This window comes from Canis lupus, chromosome 16, assembly GCF_003254725.2.
Source record: "Canis lupus dingo isolate Sandy chromosome 16, ASM325472v2, whole genome shotgun sequence".
NCBI lineage: Eukaryota > Metazoa > Chordata > Mammalia > Carnivora > Canidae > Canis > Canis lupus.
The window spans coordinates 29,866,431-29,877,383 of record NC_064258.1 but is presented as its reverse complement, the minus strand read 5'-3'; the positions used below and the strand labels follow the sequence as shown (position 1 = coordinate 29,877,383).

At 35.8% G+C, this 10,953-nt stretch overlaps 1 long non-coding RNA gene across 1 annotated transcript; it reads right to left on the bottom strand.

Moving 5' to 3' along the window:
- Positions 1–4,423: 4,423 nt before the first annotated feature.
- Positions 4,424–9,984, bottom strand: LOC125752691 (uncharacterized). The gene is made up of 3 exons (XR_007402801.1): positions 9,713–9,984; positions 6,564–6,658; positions 4,424–4,646 (listed from the first exon to the last, which is right to left on the bottom strand). It is a non-coding gene; the product is annotated as an uncharacterized LOC125752691 (long non-coding RNA).
- Positions 9,985–10,953: the final 969 nt, after the last annotated feature.

The following is a 10,953-nucleotide window of genomic DNA, read 5'->3' as shown; positions in this document are numbered from 1 at the left end:
CCAAAACTTCTGTTTAGTGAGGCTGACCAATCTTCCTTTATGATTATGTTCTACAAATTCCGTTTTGTCTTATATGCTCTGAAGAGATAACATTTTGGTACATTTCTCCTTAGTATCATGGCAATATGCTCAAAATTCCGTAAGGCTGAGCATTTGGATATTCAGACTATGATGACAATCTCAGCAATATCTCTGGATTGTTATTGTTTTCAACTTATATCACTTAATAAAAGGAAAACAAGCAATTGTGGGGTATATTAATAACCTGCTCCTTTGTTAGATGGGAAGAATTTCACTTAATCCTCAAAGAGGAAAATGAAATCTTTACAGATCAGGGAACTTAGTCCAGATGCCAGTTCAGAGAATGATAATATGCCAAATGAAAGACCACGGCTTAGTCTTGGGTGTGTTGAACACTCACAAGGATTTAGAATATGGGAGATTGACTTTGAGTTAAGTTAACCCAAATGCCTTTACCTTTCCTCATAGGTTCATTTTAATTTGATAAGTTTAGGGGATCTTGTTATGTTTTTTCTGGATTTGTTCTACCAAAGAAATTCTTAACAGGAATAGGAAACCGAGACTAACTTGAACTTTCATAAGAAAATTAAACTAAAACCAAAGAAGGTTCCCTGGATTTTAAAAATTATGAGTCAAGAATGAAGAAAAGTGTTACAATTTGCTAACTAAAATTCAAGAACAAAGTTAAACATGGCCCACTTTTAGTATCTGCTGTTTTTTTATTTTAGTGTGTGTGTTTGTGTGTACGTTTTCATTGAGAAATTAGTGTTTTTTTAAGGCTTTTGTTTATTCATGAGAGACACAAGAAGAGAGGCAGAGACACGGGCAGAGGGAAAAGTAGGATCCCCATGGGGAGTCCAATGTGGGACTCCATCCCAGGATCACAACCTGAACCACAGGCAGACACTCAACCACTGAGCCACCTATGTGTCCCAAGAAATTAGTTCCGAGGAACTTTCTCTTCCTCTGAGAACAGAAAGCAGGAAACCTGAGAGACCTCTGGTGAGATGGAAAGTCGTTTACACAAGAACCACCAGCCGATCTGTACACACTGACCAAATTTTTCAGGTAGATGATATGCTTAACGTTTTATCCAGACAAGCAGGAAAAATTCCTTCAATGTTTTCATACAGATCTGCTACTTTCAAACTCAGCCACTCATTACAAAAGTTGTGGAACAGACCAGAAGGGCTATAAAAGTAGCAATGATCCTTGTCCATTTGGGATGGGGGATAATTGCTTTAGATAGCATAGAAATGTATTCAATTTATAGAATCAGGAAAAAAAGAAGAAATATGTGTATTTGAGCATCTAAAAACCCCTTAACAAGCTCTTTGAAGATGTTGCCTTTAACATCAATTAGCTTTATTTAGTACAAACCCATATAAAATGACTCATTATTTAAAAGTCTTAACTCTGGGATCCCTGGGTGGCGCAGCGGTTTTGTGCCTGCCTTTGGCCCTGGAGACCCGGGATCAAATCCCACGTTGGGCTCCCGGTGCATGGAGCCTGCTTCTCCCTCTGCCTGTGTCTCTGCCTCTCTCTTTCTCTCTCTCTGTGTGACTATCATAAATAAATAAAAATTAAAAAAAAATAAAAGTCTTAACTCTGTCTCTGACCATATTCCATCAGATAGTGTTCCAATAAATTACATACATAGACAGATATTGATGAGCCAATATAAATGTAAGTAAAAATGTGATTATTCTTACTACTGAGTGAGAAGCTTTGCCTGCATTAAACATTTAGTACTAGCAATTGGTTGATTGCTGCAGGATGAGTAATTGGTATAAATGTCATACATTTGCATTAATTGCAATCACATATAATATGTAGATTTAAAATAAAATTTAAGATAATAAAAGGGTAAAAAAAAAACCCTGACATTTTGGAATTTGAACAATGTACATAAGTTTCAAAAGTATACCAAGTTCTTTCTTTTATATGCCAAAATTATAATAATTGACAGAAATTGCTTCTAAGGATGTGCATTTGTTTATTTATTTATTTATTTACTTACTTACTTACTTACTTATTTATAGAGGAAGAGAGTAAGCAGGGTGGGAAGGAGAGGCAGCAGAATGAGAGGGAGAGAGAGAATCTTAAGCAGACTCCACGCTCAGTGTTGGACTTAACTGAGCCACCCAGTCACCCCTAAGGATGTGTATTTAAAGTATAGTCCCCATTTAAAAAGTAAAACAAAATAAAATAAAACATAGTCCCATTTTAAGGAAAAATAAATAAAATCTGGGTGCTTAAGCCCTTTACTACTAGGAACAATTCAACCATTAAGTATAGGTATTTAGGACAATGGTACCTCAGAGATTGCTTACTACTTCTTCACTTATGAGATAGATAAGAAAGGAAGCCCATATAGTGATGGGCTCAGTTATTATTTTACAGGGCTTAATACCAAAACTACAAAGATATTGATACACATGAGGAAATAATCATTTAAACTTTTCTAACAAAGAATTTGCAATATTGACCAATTGCCTTGTAAATATTTTAATGAAACAATTACTAGTGGAAAATGTAAAGGCCCAATATTATATGGATTGGCTATTAATTTGTTAAATAATGATTGCTTGCTTAATGCTTATTGTGTATGGTATATTGTGCTAGAAGCTATGGAGGTCATCGGTAAAATATAAGTTAGGGTATCATTTTATCACCACAAACTAGGATTTATTCATCTTTGCATTACCCATAATAGCTGAAACAATCTTGGTAATAACCAGCCAGAGTGATAAGAATGACTCACTATTAAATGCATGGAATCTACCAGAAACACATCTTGTAGAGATAAAAAAGAAATAATCCTAAGGCATTAATATTAAAATGATCTTCTGACCTTTAAAATAAATATGAAATTAGACCATATATAAATATATATAATAAGATGATAGGAGATGTATACTATGCTTGCCCTCTAGCACCAAAGAATATTGTCAAGGGTTTTCATATGCTTTAGGTACTAGTTGATCACTAAATTTTGTACATCACAAAGACTGCAGGGAAATGCACTACCTGTCTCTTCCAAAAAGGGATAATATGCATTACTCTTTAGTATTTTGCAACAGATATCAAATTTCCAGCTACAAGAGTTATTGTTGCTCTTTATAGATGTGTATGCAAGTAGACATGCCTTTAGGTCAACAAGGCTGTAAAGACACATGTCTGAAAGGGTTCTGACAAACTGATGAGGATCTTGGAAGATAAAACATTCACACAAATATATTACACAGCACATTGTCCAAGTATATGAAGACACACCTGATATTCTCTGCATTACCTAAACCATACCCTACATAGGGAAACAGCCCTTCATGGTTTCCTTTGTCATTATTAAGATAGCTGAATTTCTTATGCTTTCATCTTCTCTTTCATGATGAGGCTTCAAAGTCCTGCATAAATAAAAATGCACGTAACTGCAGGACACTCAGAATGTCTAGACTACTGGGGCAAAAGACCCAGTTTTTCATTTATATGCCCATGAAGGCTATGTGTCCTGGAATGTGACAGGAAAGACAGAGTAATAGAATGGCTAGATCAGTGACCCAAGCATCAAGATAACTTGTGTCCCAGTGTTAGCTTTGCCACTGGTCACCTTTGGATCTTGAGCAAATCCCTTAACTTCTCTGAGCCTCAGTTGTGCAATCTGTAGAAGGACATGCTTGCCAGTGCTCAGATCTTCATTTCTAATACCATTCTCCAGTACAAGAAACCAGGGCTACTTAGAAAAAATGTCTGATACGACAACTCAGGCAGGAAATATGCCAGATGAACTTGGAAGGTCTTGTAGTGTCAGAAAGTAGGAAAGAGCTCCCAGAACAATATGCCAGGACACAGGAACCAGCAGAACAGGCTCCTAGTGGTAAAGCTAGAAAAACTTGAGCAACAAAATATATAATACGGTATTGGATTATAACTCAAAGTATAATCCACAAAATAAAATACTATCCATGAATTCATAGTGATATAAACAAATAAATGGATAAGTGACTAAGGAGAAGCCTAAGGAGACTTTACAGCTAACTGAAAAGTGATATATTGGATGGGATCCTGGAACAGAAAAAGGTGGCTAGAGAAACATTAATGAAATCCAAATAAAGAATTAAATTTAGTGAATAATAATGTATCAGCATTAGTTTATTACTTGTTATTTTATATTATTATAAATAATAAGTAATTATAAATACATAATAAATAAATATATTATAAATAATAATATTTGTTATTTTGCAAATGGACCACAATAATAGAAGAAGTTAATAGGAAAAATTAGGTGTGGAGTATATGGGAATGCTCTGCACTATCATTATATATTTTCTATAAATTTAACACTATCTAACATAAAAAGTTTATTCAAATATTTTAAAAATGACATAGTTGCACTAGATTCTACATATTAGTTTTTTATTGTTCTATGACTGGGTGTTGAAGTATTATTCCTTTATGAGGTTGGGCCAGAAGAAATCTTTTTGTTACAGCATAGTTCATGATAGAGGATGCTGAAAAATCTCATGCTCCCCACTGCCTTCATCAGTCTCCCTGACATCAAACACAGATTTCTCAAAACATGTTGATTACATGGGGGAAAAATGATCATGATTGTCTTCTCCCTGATAAATAAGTAGAAACATATCCTCACTCAGAAATGAAAGTCTTATTTTTTCCACAAGTATAGTCTTTTAATCCTTAATAACCAACCCCCCAAAACAAGCAAATGCAAAACTTTTAAATATATGTAGTACATGCACTAACATTATAAGTCTATTAATGTCTTTGTATTATAATAATTGTGTACCAATACTTTATACATAATAACTACAATTAACTGGCAGTGTCAAAGAATAAGCAAATTAGTTCATAGTCCTTTGTCATTTGAGTAGTAGCTCACCCCAGGAAGTAGCAGTTTGTGAGCTGTAAACTTTCTGCCAATCCTGATGCCAGCTTTCATTCAGGGTTAAACCAAGCTAGGTCTGTTTTAGGAGAAATGGACCTGCCAGCTTCCTTGGAGGCAGAAATCCAAGAAGGGGGAAGGGTTTCTCAGATACCCTCACACAAACTAATCCACCAAATAAAGAATGGTAAAATGTGTATCTCCTTTTCCATTCTAAAATGATTATGGATAGAAAGAGGATTTTAAAGGGAATATATTTAGAAGCATATTTTTGACCTTGAAAATCGTTCAGCATTTCTGATTCCTTATGGTGGATTTGCTTTGTGACATTCCATTGTGCTGTCTTTCCCTGTCAACTCTTTATCCATATGGATCTCTGATTTCTCTACTCCAGGGCATGATTAGCCAAACTCTGTCTTCTCTCTTGAAGTGTTGCAAGGATGAGTAAGTGAGGAACTGTCAGGGGCCTTGTGAGATACAATCTATTTGAATATGAGAATATTACTGAAATCGTCACCACCTGGTTGGCGAAGGGCTAAATCTCAGAGCAGCAGCCATATTTGCCAATCATGTCAGAGAGATTGAAATGTGATGCCCAGTGAACCGGGACACTTGCTTTAACTAAGAGTTGATAGCAAGAAAAGAAGTATGAAAAAGAAAAGGACTTCCTAACTGAGTTTGAAAGCCATAATGTGTTATGTTGGAGAGACAAAAGATATTTGAGGCACATATTTAATTATTGGTTTATTCTTTCCTTCCTGGGCTCTCCTATCACCAAATTTTTTTTATTTTGTTTTAATACTTTTCTTGCGTAAATCTGTTAAATCGTGCTACATTGACTCAGAATTGATGACAAATGGCATATGACTAGCTTTAATTTACCCTTATGTTGTCTCCATGTTTTTTATTTGCTTTCAAAACAATTTACCTATATTTATTAAATTGTACCAAAAGGTCCAAACTATTTAAGGGTAAGCTTTATATAAGAAGCATCAAATGCTTTTGAAATTCCATCACTAATCTTAATTTCAGTTTATTACTTTGAATTGTTTAAAGATTTTCCTTTTGCCCCCATAATCCAAATTGTTATGAGTACTGATACATAATACATTTGTTATCAATTTGAAAATACCCTAAAAGGCAACCCTTTTAGTGCTTCAAATTCACTTTGTCCCAAAGTATTCACACAAACAGGAAAGAAACCATCAAGACACATGCATATCAGACCATTGTTTTCGATTGAGTCATGTCCTCATTTTGCTCACGAAGAAAATAGTTCAGAAATACAGAGTCTAAAATCTGTCTTGTTTTTTCAGACAAGCCAAGGATTGAGACCTCACTTTTCTCTCTTCCCCATTTTAACTCTGAGGAAACTATGGTCCAGAGAGTTTAGATCACTTTGGTACTTCTCTGTTGTTGTCTGGAAGGTATCTCTTTAGCTAACTTTAAAAAGATGAACTTTGAATCTCTGAGGTTAGATTATAAGAAGTATCGCCACCTAGAGAAGTCTATTTTAAAAGATATCATCCAACTTCCCTAATTTAGATTAAGCTGATCATGAAAATCTGGATTTTAAAAATAAGGAATCTATGCATTCAGGAGTATTCTGTTATGGCTGTTTCCCAAGCTGTCATACCGCCCAGTTCACCCAGCAAGCCACTATCTTCTGTTGATTCTCTGTGAGGTTCCATCCCAAAGCTGAAAACTTGGTCAAAGATGGCAGACTTGACCCTATGGCAGAGAACCATATGTATTAGGAATATAAATGCAGTTTAAATTCCTTTCTAAAGCCTGTACATCAGCTTCTAAATGCCATTTGTTGAAGTTCATAGTAGACAAATTAGAGCTGAGAACTTTTTAGATCTATGTGAATATAATTAATTTTCATTTATTTGTGGTAAACTTAAAACTTTGAGAAGTGGTAGAAAATAATTCTGTTAGAAACATACTCTCTAATTTTGTAATAGTACGCTTTAAACTATCCACCGACTTTTTTTTTCTTTCCCATAGGCAGTATTGAAATATGGCCACGTGAATTCTACTCAAACATTATGCAAGTTATTGTCCAGGTTACCAACTACATACCCAACTACTTAGCTATAGAGTGTTTTATAGCAGTTCTGAGAGTATAGCTTGTAGCCTTGTGTTTCCTGAGTGGGCTACTTTATTATATTTTAAATAAAGATTAGAAATAAAGATTAGAAAACATTGATTCACATAGCAGGGTAGCTCCCAGATAAAGAAACAGTAAAACATAATCATCACTGGTATAAAAATTGAGTTTATAGGTCATGTTGGAAAAGACCCAGAACATGAACTGCAGCCACATGCTCCAATTTCATGAAATTGGAAATGGGTGATAGTCATATCAATTTCATAGCCATGGAAATGGGTGATAATAGCACAGGATTAAAGAAAAAAAATTAGCCTGGAATATCATTATGTCACAAATTTACACCCAAATATTTCTGTAGTAAGGACAACATTTTGGAAATATTTTCTTGATTACCAATCTATGTTTTTCTTTCCACTGTTGTGTTTCCACCATTAAATCTAGGATATGAAGATTGTGGGCACAAGTAAATGAATAACAGTATTTTAAAGAAAGGTCTATAATTAGAGAAGATGAAAATATGATAGAACTGGAGTTCTGGTCACTCTGGAAGAGGGGAGAAAAAGAGCTTCTAGTATGAGAGGGAAAATGAGAAAAGAGCACAAGGAGCAAGGAGCAAGAGGTTAGACTTGGGTTCTCTGCTTTCACCCTTGAGATCAAAATCCCTTTGGAATAAAGGAAACAGAATATCTAGGCTGTGCTGAGACAGTTCCAGTGGATGATCTGACTTCCTGCTTCTCGGGGTTGATGGGATTTAGAACAAGATTAAATCAGTCCTAGAACGTAAAGTTTGTCATTACCATTGTCAACAGTATTTTCATGAGTGGAAGGGCCTTCATTTCAACTTGCTACATTCATACAATAGATAAGATAAAGCAAATGATATAGCTAATGGTTTTAGGTTAATACCTCATTTGGATATTAACAATCACTTTTTTGGCTTATTTCATGGACAATTTAAAAATATATATCTACTTTTCTCCTCAAAAACTGTTTATGTACTCCCCAAATTTATAAGACAAATGGCAAAAAAGCACAACTTCAATGTCTAACCTGATGACATGATCTTAGGTTTTTTTCCTTCATTTTATTTAAGCATTTGTAAAGCAGTTTGCCAGTTTTCAAAGTTCTAACTGACATGTGAATTAAAAGCTAAGTGTACATATAAGCACTTTTCGATTAATGCACTTATGGATAGCAGCCAAAGAAAAGAATCCACAAGAGAATCTCTTTATAGCCTGAGACTCTGCCAAAAGGGGAGTCTGACATTTTGTTTATGCTTTGACATCTGTGCATCCACTGGCTAGCATGGTGCTATCATACACCAGGGATGGGATAATCAGGAGGCAGGGGCAGAGGGGCCTGAGGAAGAAAGGAACCAAGAGATGAAGGTTGTGTGGGAATGTGTGGTGCAAGTACCAGAGAAAGAGCATGGGAGAGTGCAAAATTCTCCCAGGAGGTCACTGGCCCCACTGGTTTATCCTCCTGCTAGAGGGGTGAGGAAGTTGTATTTTTGAATCAGTTGTGATAATAGGGTTTTTTTTTTTAAGGAATAGAACTACATAACTTTTAATAATCAAACATAACTGAATATTATGAAATAAGACTTCATTTTCTATTCTTCAGGAAATGAGGATGGCAAGTCAGCAGAGCAGAATTGATAACAGTTAGTGGAAAAACAAAACAATTTCGTATTTTATCCCAATCAGTTGAGCACCCTCAATATTTGACAGCAGTGGTTCTTATTGACAGGATTAAACCTTTGCCCACAGTCTTTATCAGGTTAATTTACAAAGAAACATGCTTTCACAATTGTATCAATGAAACTTCAAACCAACCCATCCATCATATTTTAGATTCCTATTAATGTGGTCCTAAATTATGAAGATTTACTGTGAAGCAATGTGAAACCCAAACTCAATCCAAACTGAAAGAGTTCATTATCAAATTCAAAGTGATAATTTTAGCTGGATGCTTTGTCCATGTAATCATGTAACAGTATAGACTTGTAATAATTCTCTAGGCAGTGGATATAAAAAATAAAAAATTTTAAAAACTCTCTATAATTTTCACCTTTCACTCAGGGAATAAGTGAATTAAATATACTAAAATCCTTGTCACAATTTCCTCCCCACCCCGCAAGCACAGCCTTGGCTACTCTCAGAAATAATTGCTTTCTCCTTCTTTTTAGATGCGTTGATAAACTGAGCTACTGTGAACTGACATTGGTTCTAGAGGAGGAAAACTTCAGGTTTAGAAGAAAAAAAAAGAGCAACTAAATGTCTGTGCTTAATAAGCTTTAAAGAGACTTGGTGAGCTGGTGTTAGCGAGAATGGTTTTGCAAAAGGAATCTATTATGATGCTTCACAACTGCCCAGACCGAGGAATAATGCCCTTTCTGCTACTCTTTGAGGTCTGAAGGACTTTTTTTTTTTTTTTTTTTTCAATTAAAGACTGCATCCTAAGAGTGACCCTACAGGTGCACAAAGGAGAGACTGGTTGCCTGTCAGGGGCGTTGACGAAGGTTTTGTCTGTTTCAGTGTGGATGCTGTGGAAGCGTTTTATTGATTCTAGGGAAAATTCAGCTGCTTTTTAGTTCAGATACATTTGACCTAAATGTTTTTACTCAGAAAAAAATAAAGGAAGAGAGAATGAAAGAAGACTGGGCTTACCTCTACTGTGTCCTTGCTAAAACAGATGAAGGACACTTTTAAAAACCCATCACCCTTCGACTCTCTTTTGGTTTGATCCAGAGCAGTAAGTATGAGGTGGGTTCACCACGGAGAGGAACAAAACAACATGTAACATGGAGCTCAGGGCTTTAGTACTGTTCCTATTAAGATCCAAAGCAGACCGAAAGAATTCACTGGAAAGAAAATACTGTTATCTGAAGGTAAATTCTAGAAAGGACTTCACATTAGATGGAAAGAGGACCCATCCACATTTGGATCCTGGAACAGAAAAAAAAAAATTGACATTAATGGAAAAACTGCTAGAATTAAAATAAATCTAGAGTTTAATGTATCTGTGCTGGTTCCTTAGTTTTGACAAATGTAGCATGGTAATGGAAGATAAATGGGGAAAACTGACACTGTGTGAGGAATATACAGGGGCGTCATGCTATTTTTTCTATTAGCCCAAATTATCACAAATTAAATGTTTATCCCAAATTATTCCAAATAAATACTCCATTTAACAAAAAGCAAAAGCTTCCAGAGACAGTTACCCAATTTCCCACAGTGTTGACACTCTGGGGCACTTTAAAATTCTATCTTGAAAAATAATGCTTAGTGATCTGTTAGGGCCTTAAACGAGTAGACTGGGCAGCAAGCCATTCTCTTTTGTTTGAAAATGAAACAAACAAACCTGTCTCATTCTGATGATATGTGTCCTAAGAGTGACAACTGCAGTGGGGATGATCAGAGTCTGGGATGTTTGCAGGCTTGTGTCTTTAGATCTGAACACTTCTAGTCAACAAGGCAGAGATGCTGGAATGGTGGCACTGTAGAAACTAGCCTGCTTCAATCTCAGAAGAGTAGCCTTCATGTCCTGACAGAGTTAAAGTGAATTCAGAGAAAGCCACTGAGATTCTAGGGGGAAACACTAGACTATACAGTGCCTCAGTATTACTAGCCTTTTTAAAAAGATTTTATTTATTTATTCATGAGAGACACAGAGAGAAAGGCAGAGACACAGGCAGAGGGAGAAGCAGGCTCTCTCTGGGGAGTCTGATATGGAATTCGATCCCAGGACCCGGAGATCACACCCTGAGCCAAAGGCAGACGCTCAACCACTGAGCCATCCAGGCATCCCAGTTTCACTAGTCTTTAAGAGAGCAGAGTATGTTGTCTATAGATGCTTTTGGAATGAGCTGAGTTAAACAAACTGCCAGGCATAGTTCTCCCAGTGACAG